The sequence below is a fragment of the Mobula hypostoma genome, chromosome 15 (genome assembly GCF_963921235.1).
Source record: "Mobula hypostoma chromosome 15, sMobHyp1.1, whole genome shotgun sequence".
In the NCBI taxonomy this organism is placed as follows: Eukaryota; Metazoa; Chordata; class Chondrichthyes; order Myliobatiformes; family Myliobatidae; genus Mobula; species Mobula hypostoma.
Window position 1 is genome coordinate 75,684,994 of NC_086111.1, and position 14,449 is coordinate 75,699,442.

General features: G+C 44.9%; 1 protein-coding gene across 4 annotated transcripts in view; it reads left to right on the forward strand.

Moving 5' to 3' along the window:
• LOC134356993 (transcriptional regulator QRICH1-like) overlaps positions 1-14,449 on the forward strand; it is a 62,148-nt gene that overhangs the window by 978 nt on the left and 46,721 nt on the right. Inside the window, exon 2 of one of the 4 annotated variants that reach the window (XM_063068293.1) lies at positions 13,497-13,592. The exons of 2 other annotated variants lie outside the window; for them this stretch is intronic. The gene's annotated coding sequence lies outside the window, so the exon portion shown is untranslated. The remainder of the gene's footprint in view (positions 1-13,496; positions 13,593-14,449) is intronic. One more of the 4 variants, XM_063068292.1, reaches the window with a different exon arrangement.

Sequence of the window (14,449 nt, forward strand, 5' to 3'; positions counted from 1 at the left end):
AACCTTCACTCTGCCCTGCCTTTTGTTGGGAAGGCAGGGTAGGATTTTATCATAATATGATGGAATTCTCCCTGATAATTGAAAAGGACAAGCTAAAGTCAGATGTATTAGTATTACAGTGGAGTAAAGGGAATTGCTGAGGCATGAGGCTATTGTGTGCTGGGGCAGCAGGCTGAGGGTAGCAGACACCAACAGAATCAACAAACTCATTCGTAAGGCCAGTGATGTTGTGGGGATGGAACTGGACTCTCTCACGGTGGTGTCTGAAAAGAGGATGCTGTCTAAATTGCATGCCATCTTGGACAATGTCTCCCATCCACTACATAATGTTCTGGTTGGGCCCAGGAGTACATTCGGCCAGAGACTTATTCCACCAAGATGCAACACAGGAGCGTCATAGGAAGTCATTCCTGCCTGTGGCCATCAAACTTTACAACTCCTCCCTTGGAGGGTCAGACACCCTGAGCCAATAGGCTGGTCCTGGATTTATTTCATAATTTACTGGCATAATCTACATATCACTATTTAACTATTTATGGTTCTATTACTATTACTATTTATTATTTATGGTGCAACTGTAACGAAAACCAATTTCCCCCGGGATCAATGAAGTTTGACTATGACTATGAGAGAGGAACTAGATAAAGTTGATGGGAAGGCGGCTCTAGCAGGGATGATAACAGAATAGTCATGGCTGAAGCTTTGAGGGCAGTTCAGAAGGCTCAGGATAGATACATCCCAAAGGTGAAGTATTCTAAAGGGCAAATGAGTGGGCATCTAGCAGGCAAAAATTAGTGGGAAGTTAGAGGATTGGGAAGCTTTTTAAGAAGCAGCTAAAAAGCAAGACAAAACATGGAAGAGATTTGGCTAATGATATAAAAGAGGTTACCAAAGCCACATGCACCACGGTAGCAGAGTGGTTAGTACAGTGTTGGTTGGAGTGCAGAGTTCACTCCCAGCATGTCTGTACGTCCTTCCCAGGGGAATGCATGGGTTTTCTCCCATTTCTTCCTACTGTCCAGGAAGTACTGGGTAGGTTAATTGGTCATTGTAAATTGTCCTGTGATTAGATTAGGGTTAAACTGAGTTGTCATGGGTTGCAGGGTGGTGCAGTTCAAAGGATTGGAAGGGCCAACTCTCTACTGCATCTCTGAAGGCCAGTTACCTGACTTCAGTGGTTGGAAAGGTGTTGGAGACTGGGATGAGATTTTGGGGTAATTGAGTATATATGATAAAGTAAACCAAAGTCAGCATGGTATCCTTAAGCAGAAACCTTGCCTGACAGATCTGGAATTCTTTGAGAAAATAACAGGCAGGATATGCAAAGGAGAGTCGGTGAATGTTGTTCATTTGGATTTTTAGAAGGCTTTTGACGGATTGCTTAACAAGGTGAGAGCCCATGGCATTACAGGAAAGATGGCTGGAGGGTTGGCTGGCTGGTAACCAGTGGTGTTTCAGAGTCAGTGTTGATGGGGGGTTTCTTTTCACATTATTTGTCAGTGATTTGGATGATGGGGTTGATGGTTTTGTGGCCAAGATTGCAGATAATTTGAAGAAAGGTGGAGGGGTAGGTAGTGTTGAAGCAGAGGTGCTACAGAAGGACTTGGACTAGGAGAAAATATGCAGAGAAGTGGCAGATGGAATACAGTATGATGTATTCTGGTAGGTATCTACAGTTCAGTGAGATGCCCCGGTCTTTTCCTCCTATTATCATGTTCTTGTGCTTCTGTCATTCCCAGAACACAGAACAGTATAGCACATTACAGGCTATTTGGCCCATGATGTTGTGCTGTGCATTTAACCCACTCCAAGATCAATCTAACCATTCCCTCCTACCTAGCCCTCCATTTTTCTATCATCCATGTGTCTTTTAAATGTCCCTAAAGTACCTGCCTCTACAACCATTCTGTAATTAAAAAAAACTACCTGTGACTTCAAACTGTCCTTGTAGTCATCAGTCCTTGTATTATCCATTTCTGTCCTGTGGCTGTGTACTCGATTGATGCCTCTGGTCTTGCGCATCTCTCTCATGCTGCTGTGCTCATCAGTGTCCCCGCTCTGACCGTCAGTGCATCCTGTAACGTAGAATTGGAAGTGGGCTGTATGACCCCAAGCCTGCTTGGATATTCTGTGGCCTCATTCCAGCACCTTGCTGTTTCCCACCTGAGAGCATGACAGACAGGAGCTTCAGTGAGGTGGTCACGCCTGAGATGTCGTGGTCTTGGGGGGGAGCAGGGGGAGTGCTGTGAGGAAAAGAGAGGGAATAGGCAGAGTGCACAAACCCATCGCTAACAAGCATCTTGTTTTAGACGGTTTGGGGAGACGTCCTTTTGGGGAAGAGCTGTGTTACAAGGACTGTTCGTACAGTGGTTAAGGTTGGAGACGGGGAGAAGCGGAGGGACTGGCATCAAATAAGAGTCTGTGGCTACAAGCAGGGCTCCGTGGTAGTGTCACTGTCACGGATGTCTCCGATTGGTTGCAGAACATTGAGGTGGAGGGTGAACAGCCACAGGTACCAACCACACAGTTTAAACAAAGAGTGAATCTAGGGAGCTGGAGAGAAATTTGAAAAGCAGAACCTCGGTTGGTCGTCTCTGGGTTTTTCCCTGTGCCTCACACACTCACACAGTTAAGGACACTCCAAATGAATGAGAAATACCCACCTGGTGCTGGTGCAGGGCAGAGGGTTCAGGTTCCTGGGCAGAGATGGCCTGTATCAGAGGAATAGAATGTAGACCAGTACAGGCCCTTCAGCCCATGATGTTGTGCTGACCTACTGGGGTTTCCAACCTGGTGTCCAAGGACACTTTGTTTAATGTTATTGGTCCATGGCATAAAAGGTTAGGAGCCCCTGTTCTAACCCTTCCCTCCCACGTAGCTCTTCAGTTTTCTTTCATCCATACGTCTGAGTTTCTTAAATGTCCCTAGAATCTGCCCCTACTGCCACAGAAGAGGTTAGAACACAACGGTGCACTGAGGCCCTGTGTCCCACAATGGCTGAGCTGAGCACAATGCCAATTAAACTAATCCCTTCTGCCTTGAATGGGAGCAATCTCCCTCCATTCCTGCGTATTTACAGGCCTTTCTAAAGACTCTTAAATGCTACAGTTTTATGTATCTCTGTCACCACTACTGTCTATGTTGCAGGCCCCTTCAAACTTTCCCTGCAATATCCTCCTCCGTTGGGCATCTTTGCCCTGGGGTATTGGTCTTTAATTTATTTGAGAGAAGCAATACGGAGCTGGCTCTTCCGGCCCCGTAAGCCTCGCCACCTAGCAACCTGCCAGTTTAACCCTAACAGGACAGCTTACAGTGACCGGGTGATCTATTAATGAGTACGTGTCTGGACTGTGGAGGAAGCTGGAGGAAAGGAATGTGCTCACAGAGGAGGCCAGAATTGAACTCTGGCTCACCAAGCTGTTAGCGTCACACTAACCACTACACTGCAGTTACTGTCACATGTACTGAAATACAGTGAAAACCTTGTCATCACAACAACAACAATGCAGAATAGAAGTATAATAGCTACAGAGGAAGTGCAGTGCAGGTAAACAATAAGGTGCAAGACCATAATGAGATCGAGTCATTATCTTACGTGCTTTCAGGCTTTTGTATCTTTTGCCTGATGGGAGGGAGAAGCTTGAGTGTCTGGGGTGGTTGTGGTCTTCAGTTATACTGGCCACTTTACTGAAGCAGCGGGAAGTGTTGGCAGTTTATGGAAGAGAGGCTGGTTCCCACGATATGTTGTCTGTGGCTGTGTGCAGTTGCTATGTGTATACCCAGTTGCTTTCTGTGGTGCAGCAGCTCTCTTAACATTGAAGGAAAAGGTTGCTGTCATGACATCATGTCAATAATCTCTCTATCTCCTTCCAGTACTCTGACTCATTGCTATTTGAGTTATGGCCCACTACGAGTGGGAGGCTTTAAAAATAAATAAATAAATAAATAATTTTTTAAAAAGTAGAGCTCAGGGAAAGCTTGGCAGGATTGATGACTGCTACAGATGCCTCCTTTTTCTGGTCAGGCTGTCTGTCAGGTAGGGGTACAGAGATGAAGTGAATCCCTTGAGGGTTGGGAAATAAGGGGCAAAAAGCTAACTGCAAATGACAAAGGAGCAAATGGGTGATGAGGGAAAGATGGGTATTGCTCATCTGTATTTGCTGTGTAGAAAGTTCAGGAACCCAAAGTGTTAAGGTAAGTGAATAAACATTGGAGATCCAGAGCAGCACAATGCTGGAGGAACTGAGCAGGTCAGGCAGCGTCTATGGAAACGTTTCAGGCCAAGACTTTTCGTCAGGACAAGGGGAGAAGTCCGTGTAAGAAGGTGGAGGAAGGGGAGGAGGAAGTACAAAACGGCAGGTAATGGGTGAAACCAGGAGAGTAAAGAGTTGGGAAACTGATAGGTGAAAGAGATAAAGGGCTGAAGAAGGGGATGGAGGAAAGGGAAGTGGGGAGGTGATGGGTGGGTGAGGTGGTGGGGGGGGATCAGGAATGGTGAAGGAGGGGGCAATTACTGGGAGTTGGAGAAATCGATGTTCATGCTATCAGGTTGTTGGTGTCTCTGATCAGGTGAATCTCTGGGTCCTGATCAGGTGAGAAGCCAGGGAATAAATTTCCAAGGGCCTGGCAGGAGTTGTATCAGTGGAGGGATACCAGAAGACTGGAGGATGGCTATGCTGTCTGTCTGTAATGCTGTGCCTACAATTCTGGGAACTACAAGTTGGTGAACCTAAAGTCACCAGTGGGGAAATTCCATGAAGCTTTTCTGAGCACCAGGATTTTAATGCATTTGGAAAAGCAGGGACTTGGTAAGAGATGGTCAGCATGGCAGTGTCTCAAGTTTGACTAAAGTTTTTGAGAAAGGAGTGAGGAACGTTGATGAAGGCTGGGTAGTAGATGTTTACATTGCAGTGAGCCTTTTGACAAGGACTGGCGTAAACAAGTCTGGCGGTGAGATCTCCTGGGATCCTGGGTGAGCTAGCTAATTAGATACAAACTCTGTTTCCTGAAAGCTGGCAGAGGGTGGCACTGGAGAGTTGTTATTAATTTTTGAGGTCTGTGACCAGTGTCAAAGGGATCAGAGATAGGTCTACTGCTGTTTGCCACCTACATTAACAGTTTGGATGGCACGGTTGTTAACAGGGGTAGTAAGTTTGTGGATGACACCAAAACTGAGGTGTGGTCAACAGCATCTCTCTGCACCAATTGAGTGGGCTGAGGGATGGCAGATGGAACTTAACCGTGATGAGTGAGACGTTGCATCCAGGACAGCACTTGCACAGTAACTGACGTGCCCCCTGGCACTCTTGTAGAATAGAGAGTTGGGGGGTCATGAACATGATGTCGCAGGTAGACAGGGAGGTGAGATGGGCATTTGGCATGCTCAGCTTCATCGGTCAGGATACCAAATATTGTAAATCATAAAGATGAAGTTCTGCAGGTACTGGAAACCCACAGCAACACACACAATCTGTGGAAACGGATACAGTTGATGTTTTGGGCCAAGACCCTTCATCAGTAGTTGGGACATAGTGGCGCAGCTCTACAAGTCATTGGTGAGACCACGCTAGGAATGTTGAGCATAGTTCTAGTCATCCAGCTGTAGGGAGGATGCCATTAAATTGCAGAGAGTGCAGAAAGGATTCATAAGGATATTGTTGAGGCTGCAGGTATAAGAGCCTGACCAGCTGGGACTGATTTAACCCATGAGATATAGGAGTAGAAGCAGGCCATTCGGCCCATCGATTCTGCTCCGACATTCAATCATGGGCTGATCCAATTCTTCTAGTTGTCCCCACTCCCCTGCCTTCTCCCCATACCCTTTGATGCCCTGGCTAATCAAGAACCTATCTATCTCTGCCTTAAATGCACCCAATGACTTGGCCTCCAGAGACGCTCGTGGCAACAAATTCCACAGGTTTACCACCCTCTGACTAAAGTAATTTCTCCGCATCCCTGTTCTAAATGGACATCCTTCAATCCTGAAGTCGTGCCCTCTTGTCCTAGATCCCCTACCATAGGAAATAACTTTGCCATTTCTAATCTGTTCAGACCTTTTAACATTCAGAATGTTTCTATGAGATCCCCCTCATTCTCCTGAACTCCGGGGAATACAGTGCAAGAGCTGCCAGACGTTCCTTGTATGGTAACCCTTTCATTCCTGGAATCATTCTCATGAATCTTCTCTGAACCCTCTCCAATGTCAGTATATCCTTTCTAAAATAAGGAACCCAAAACTGCACGCAAGTGTGGTCTCACGAGTGCCTTATAGAGCCTCAACATCACATCCCTGCTGTTGTGTTCTATATCTCTAGAAATGAATGTCATTCACCTTCTTCACCACTGACTCAATCTGGATATCCTGCACAAGGACTTCCAAGTCCATTTGCATCACTGCATTTTGAATTCTCTCTCCATCTAAATAATAGTCTGCCCACTTATTTCTTCCACCAAAGTGCATGACTATACACTTTCCAAACATTGTATTTCATTTGCCACTTCTTTGCCCATTCCCCTAAACTATCTAAGTCTCTCTGCAGGCTCTCTGTTTCCTCAACACTACCCGCTCCTCCACCTATCTTTGTATCATCGGCAAATTTAGCCACAAATCCATTAATCCCATAGTCCAGATCATTGACATACATCGTAAAAAGCAGCACCGACCCCTGTGGAACTCCATTGGTAACCGGCAGCCAGCCAGAATAGGATCCCTTTATTCCCACTCTCTGCTTTCTGCCAATCAGCCTAAGCTCCACCCATGCTAGTAACTCCCCTGTAATTCCATGGGCTCTCATCTTGCTAAGCAGCCTCATGTGTGGCACCTTGTCAAAGGCCTTCTAAAAATCCAAGTACACCACATCCACTGTATCTCCTTTGTCTACCCTGCTTGTAATTTCCTCAAAAAATTGCATTACGTTAGTCTTTTCCTTTCAGGAAACCATGCTGGCTTTGGCCTATCTTGTCATGTGCCTCCAGGTACTCCATAATCTCATCCCTAACAATCGATTCTCAGAACTTTCCAACCATGAGCACAGGAACCTGAGGGGTGAGATAGTACAGCTATATAAAATCAGGTGGAACATAGATAAAATGGATGGTCAAGGTCTCTTTCCCAGGTAGGAGAGTCAAACTGGAGGAATTGATTTAAGGTGAGAGGGGAAAGATTGAAAAAGCACCTGAGGGGAAAGCTTTCCACATGATCAGTATCTGGAACAAGCTGCCAGAGGTGCGTAAAATTAAAATGTTTAAGAGGGATTAAATTAGGTGTGCTAATATGGCAGGTGAGACTAGGTTAGATCAAGTCACTTTTTATTGTCATTTCGACCGTAACTGCTGGTATACTGTAAACAGTTAAAAACAAGGCAACGTTTTTCAGGACCATGGGCATTTGGGTCAGCGTGGATGGGTTAGGCCAAAAGGTCCGTTTCCTTGCTGTATCCTTCAATCCTTGATTTTCTTCTCAGTCAAAAATCAGCTTCCAGTCTTGGCTGTATTTGAGGACTGGTAGTCTCTGCTGTTTGCAGTAAATATCAGGCAGTAGTAAATCGAGGCAACTGGACTTGCTGTGTTGTCTGGAAGGCATTTCGCCACTCATTAGAGACTACTTCATTTCTGATCCATGGTGGGCAGTTTTCTGGTTTATAAACTCTTGAGTTTAAAGATATAGCAATCACATGAGCATTGTTAAGAGTCGTAGAGGTAATGAGAGGGTCATTAGTCTTATCTTTGCATGAATGGAGATGTGAACTGTTGTGATGACATTGGGGTGGAGATGTTAGGACTGCATTGTAAGTAGCTGATGGGTGGTGTTGTATCCCACCCCCTCTGTTCAGGGATAGGTTTTCCAGTTTGACAAGGATGGCTTTAACCCCTCTTTCAAACCACCTGTCCAAAATGTGCACTTTGTTATCGTCAAAGGAGTGTCCCTTTGATAACAAAACCTCTTCTAGACAACACAGCAAGTCCAGTTGCCTTGATTTGCTTGATATACAATGACCTGAATGACTGAGAACTTCCATAGACAAGTTTGCAGTAAAGAATTGTGAAGCTTCACAAACCTATAACTGTACCCCAGTTCTGTATTCCGCCCCGCCCCCCCCCCCCCCGAGTGAACCTCTCAGTGTCTGTTAAGACTCTCAAAATTTCATTTTGACGATACAAAGCTTCACTGATGTCCTATCCATTTTGTCCTGGGCAGCCATTTGTGTATTTGCCGATATTTTTAAAGAGTCGCCTTGTATTTGAGAATGAGGTGCCAGTGTTATGCTGTGGCTGGTCTACTAGGATAGTCAACTCTGCATGTATAAAAGGATAAGAGGCCAGTCTGAGCTGTCAATACCTTGTCCAGTATGTCCCACATCAATTTGCCTGTTTTTAGTTGCATAAAAACCACGAGGGTCTCAATTTAAAAAGAGCAACATGGCACAGACGGTTGGTAGGGATTTCACAGTTCACATCATTGAATGATGTTATGTTTAGAGACCCATTTCTCAGTATGGGCGAGGGTGCTGTCACCCCTCTGAATTTTCTTTAAGTATCTCTTGACATTTTTTTCCAACCCCTAAAAATCCTCGTGATGCGGTGAGTCTTTCCCCAGTAAGATGTCATGTTCGCAGTCCTCACCCAGCGAGAGTGTCTTACCTGGTGGGATGATGTCTTTAAACCCTCTTCCTGTGGGAGAGCCTTGCACAGTGGAATGGTATCTTTGTTGTACGTTTTGTGCTACTGGGATGTCAGAACTTCCACCAAAGCCAATGAGAGCTGGTTGACATAATAACCAGCAGTTTAGCAGGAGTAAGCCCCGATATTCCTCAAACCTGCTCTGAGATTGTGTTTTTGTAACTTTAACTTTGCGTTCCTATCAAGCCCTGATGAGTTTTCACCCCTTGCTCATTAAAATTCAATTTTGCTTCCCCTTTCTGACTTTGACCTTTTGGCAATGAAAATGCTAAAGAATCACCACCTGCCTAAAACAAAATTCAGTTTTGTTGTGTAGGCGAGTTCATATTTCTAAATAGCACTAGTCCTAAACCAGGGCTTCCTGAACTCTTTTGTGCCATTGAGCCCTACCATTAACCGAGGAGTCTGTGGACCCCAAGTTGAGACCCCTGTCCTGGACTCTACAATGCTGACACGACCCTCAGAACATCGTGTTTCAGTCAATTTGTCCAGCAAATGCAGTCCTGACCTGTGCAACCTTTCTTCATGAGACACTGTCCATTGTCGGGATTAGTCTAACTTCTTGAGATGTTTCCAATGCCTTGGCATCTAACTACGCAGCTTGATACGATTTGCTGTGCTCCAAATGTACTCTCACCTGTGCCCTATATAACTGAGACATAACCTACTTTTGTATTCCATGCCACTTGCAACAAAAGATAATGATGTTCGCATTCCTAATTACCTGGTGTACTTGTAGACTTTTGCGGTTTTGGACTAGAATACCTGACTCCTGAGCTTTGTAATTTCTCACCAATTAGATAAAGGGGTGATTTCCCCCCCCCCCCCCATTCTGGATCCAGTGTCACAAATTGCGTTTAGTTGTAGTGGATAGCCATGATGTCTTCTGATGCCTTGTCATGCTCTTTCCTCTCCATGGAGTGTTGCAATACTGCCTTCCTGGCTGTTGTGCCTCACTCTAGTTCTCATTTGCCCAGTCCATCAGAGCTGATTTTACATGTTAGGACAGCAATGTCCCTATCTCACCAGGCTATGAGGTCACTTGTTCAGTTTGCCTACTGAAACTGTGTACTGGAGGTGTGGCTGCAGTCACATGTAAACAGCTACTTGGGGCCATTGGTAAATTCATTGCATCTGTATTTACTTGGAAGACATACAGAGTCTATAGAAGTGAGGCAAAGCAGCATCAACTTCATGGACCCTGTACGGATTAGAGAATGAGGTGTTTCCTACCCTGAGGCCAATGAGGGTGGATAAATCCTCAGGGCTTGACAAGGTGTTCCTTTGGATGCTATGAGAGGCAAGTGCAGAAATTTCTAGGGCCCTAGCAGAGATATTAAAAACATCCTTAGCGACAGGAGAGGTACCAGAGGATTGGGCAATAGCCGATGTTGTTCTGCTGTTTTAAAAAAAAAGGCTCTAAGCCGAAACCAGGAAATTATATGCCAGTGAGCCTGACATCAGTTGTGGGAAAGTTATTGGAGAGTATTCTAAGGGACTGATGTAAAAGTATTCGTATAGATATGGTCCAATTAAGGATAGGCATTGTGGCTTTGTGTGGTAGGTCATGTCTAAACTATCTTAGTTTTTTTGATGAAGTTATCAGAATCAGGTGTAATATCACTGGCATGTGTCGTGAAATGTGTTCATCAGGAAATTGGATGAAGACAAGGCAGTGGATGTTGTCTACATGGACTTTAGTAAAGTATTTGACAAGGACCCACATGTGAGACTGGTCAAGAAGGTTCAGTCGCTTGGCATTCAGGATGAGGTAGTAAATTGGATTAGACATTGGCTTTGTGGGAGAAACCAGAGTGGTAGTAGAGGGTTGCCTCTCTGACTGGAGGCCTATGACTAGTAGCCTGGCGCAGGGATTGGTGCCTGGTCCTTTGTTGTTTGTCATCTGTATCTAGTTGATGATGTGGTTAACCAGATCAGCAGATTTGAAGATGACACCAAGATTGAAGGTGTAGGGACAGTGAGGAAGGCAATCAGAGGGATCTGCATCAGCTGGAATAATGGGCTGAAAAATGATAAATGGAATTGAATGCAGCCAAGTGCAAGGTTTTTCACTTCAGTAGGACCAAACAGGGCAGGTCTTGCACAGTGACTGGTAGGCCAACGAGGAGTGTGGTAGAACAAGGAGATCTGGGAATTTAGGGAGTGGTGGAATTCATTGCCATGGATGTCCGTGGAGGCCTAGTCACGAGTATATTTGATGTGGGGGTTGATGGGTTCTTGCCCATGAGAGAATTGCGAACAGACTTGATCGGCTGAATGGCCTAAATCTGCTCCCGTGTCTTGTGGTCTAATCAAGGAAATGTTGAAAACATTAAAGCCAATGCTTGAGCAATCTCACTGACTCTACTTTTCAAACCACAGCCTAAAGCCCATCTGGACTGGGCCATACATGATACACTCAGAAGAAAGAAAATGTTTAAACCATGTTATATGTTGAGGTGCTGTAGCTAGTGTGTTTAAATTAATGTTATAAACCCAGCACGCAGAAAAGCTGAGTCTGCACTTTGGCACTTGGCTGATCCGGCCGTGCTCTCCTCTACACCTACCTGCTTTTTCCCCGTAACCCTTAATTCCCCTACTGTGCAAAAATCTATGCAATATATATTTACTGAGGTAGCTTGTACTGCTTCATTGGGCAGAGAACTCCACAGATTCACCACTCTGTGGGGTGGGGGGAGCAGTTCCTCCTCATCTGTCCTAAATCTACTCCCTCATACCTTGAGGCCATGTCCCCTAGTTCTACTCACCTACCAATGGAAACTACTTTCTTGTCTCTATCTTATCTATCCATCCCTCTCATAATATTGTAGGTTTCTAGAAGACCTCCTCTCATTCTTCTGAATTCCAGTGAGTACAGTCCCAGGTGACTCAATCTCTCCTCGTGTCTAACTCCCTCATCTCTGGAATCAACCTGGTGAACCTCCTCTGCACTGTCTCCAAAGCCAGTATATCCTTCCTCAAGTAAGGAGACCAGAACTGCACACAGTACTCCAGGTGCGGCCTCACCAGTACCCTGTATAGTTGCAGCATAACCTCCCTACTCTCGAATTCAATCCCTGTAGCAATGAAGGCCAACATTCCATTTGCTGCCTTGATAACCTGCTGCACCGGCAAACCAACCTTTTGTGATTCATGCACAAACACTCGAGTCTCTCTGCACAGCAGCGTGCTGCTGTTTTTTAACCATCTAAATGATAAACTGCTCTTTCATTTTTCCTTCCAGAGTGGGTGACCTTGCATTAACCAGCATTGTACACCATCTGCCAGACCCTTGCCCACTCACTTAACTTACCCATATCTCTCTGCAGACTCTCCATAACTTGTGCACGATTTGCTTTTCCACTCAATTTAGTGTCATCAGCAAACTTAGATACACTACAGATTGGTACTGTATATCATGAACAATTGCAGACCCAGCACCAACCCCTGCGGTACACCGCTCACCACTGCCAACTGGAGTAACACCCATGTATCCCAACTCTTTGCTTTCTATTAGACAACCCTCTATCACCTATGCATCCTTACCTTACAGATAGGTCTTTTATCTGGTATGTTATGGCTGACACTAGAGGGCACAGTTTTAAGGTGTTTGGAAATAGGTACACAGGGGATGTCAGGATTAAGTGTTTTTTTTCAAACGCAGAGAGTGGGTGAGTGTGTGGAATGGGCTGCTGGTGATGGTGGTGGAGGCAGATACAGTAGGGTTTTTTAAGAGACTCCTGGGCAGGTACATGGAGCTTAGAAAAATAGAGGGCTACGGGTAACCCTAGGTAATTTCTAAAGTGAATACATGTTCGGCACAGCATTGTGGGCTGAAGCGCCTGTATTGTGTTGTTGGTGCTCTATGTTTATCAAATGCCTTCTGGAAATCCAGGTAAATCCACCCTGTCCAGGGTCCATGTCTTTCCTGCCCCATCCAAAGTCTGTTCTCCCCATCTCCATCCCCACCTCGTTCTTGGTCCATTACTCTCCCACCCCCAATCCCACTACCCCTGACAGCACATACTGGGTACCTGTTTTTATGCCTCGTAAGTTTCCTTAAGATTCCCCCTTTCTCCTTAAAGCTATGCCCTCCAGTATTTGTCATATCAACACTGGGGGGAGAGAGGGGGAATATTCTGACTCACCCTATCCATGCTGAGCTGCTGCTCCAGAAAAAACAATCCAAGTTTTATCCAGTTTACAAAGTCACCATGGATTTTGTGTTAAACTTGTGAATCAGCCTACCATGAGGAACCATGTTGAAAGTTTTCCTTAGTCAATGTATATGCATCCGTTGTGCTGCCCTCAATATATCACCTCTCCTGTTGGGGAGATGGGGAGAGGGGGCAGGTTGAGAATGGAGGTGTATCCTGTGGCCCTAACTGCTTACTGTTCTAATTATTTAAGCCCATCACCCCTACTGTGGCATAGGCCACCCAATGGTTTCATTGCACATCTGTATTTTGCACTGTTACTTTAATGAACATTTTTGGGGGGGGGGGTTTGTGCCTTAATGCTTACGTTTTGTATACCTGACTGAGCAGCCTTGCAACGCTAATTTCCTACAGGATAAATAAAGGTATCTGGGGTCAGCCTTTTGCCCAAGATGGAGATGTTAAATGCTAGAGGGCGCTGTGTGAGGGGGAAAGTTGAAAGGAGATGAGCAGGGTAATGGTTTTAGAGTGCTAGGTCCCTGCAACGTGGGGAGGGCAGATACAGATACAGTGGCAGCACTTGATGGGTATATGAATAGTCAGGTGCGATTAGTTTAAATTGGCATCTTGGTTGTCATCGACTGTATGCTCTGCTTTCAGGTTCTCCTCAGTATTACTGTCAATCACCTGAACATGCTACAAGCTTTCCACTCTTCCTGGTTCCTTTTTCTGAGGTGGCTTCCTAATCAATGTAAGGTATTTAATTAAGTTCCTTCATGTGGCAAATTAAACCTGTCCACCCTCCTGAGCGTGACAGGTCAATGTTGAACATTTTAACATTGTGACAGACCAAATATTCATAGTGGAACATAGAGTTTAACACAAAGCAGGGCAGAGTAAACATGCTGTCCTTTTAATTCTCAGCCCATTAAACAGTCAGATAACCTAGTCAATGCAAGGTCTCCCTGTAGGTCAGCAGTTCTGGTGGAAGCGTTGAGTTGTGGAGTGCATTGGTTAATTGGTGCAGCAAGGCATTCTTGTGCATTTTTCATGTGCAGAAACTGTAGCGTGTTTACTGAAACTCTTTTGAAAATTTGTTTTTGACATTTTTTTGTATTGAAAGCCTTTTAAGTAAAAACTGAGAATTGCTGTCTACTCTGAAGTTAAACAAAATTCTTAGACTGCTTAATTAGCAAGTACAGGAATCTAGAGCATGCAAATCACTTTAAAAAAAAAACTTTTTTTGAAGGAGCAAGAAACAGGTTTATTTCTAGGAGGTTAGAATCTCAGAATGGAGATTCCACAACACAAGGCCATTCAGCCCACATAGTCTGCCTGCCCTTGTAAGTGGAGGAGTTGGGATATCATGTTACACTTGTATAAATCACTGGTTAGACCTGAGTTGGAGTATTGTGCGTTCTGACACCTTGCTGCAGGAAGCGTGTGATTTCTAGTTTGTAATGCCCCTCCTTATTCTTCCTACCAAAATATAACACTTCTCATTCTCCATGATTTTTTATCTACCCGTCCACCAGCTGCTTTGTACTATTGTGTTGAATCTGTGGATTTGTGCATTTAATTTCCAGCTTGTTGCTGAATTGTCCTCAATTTAA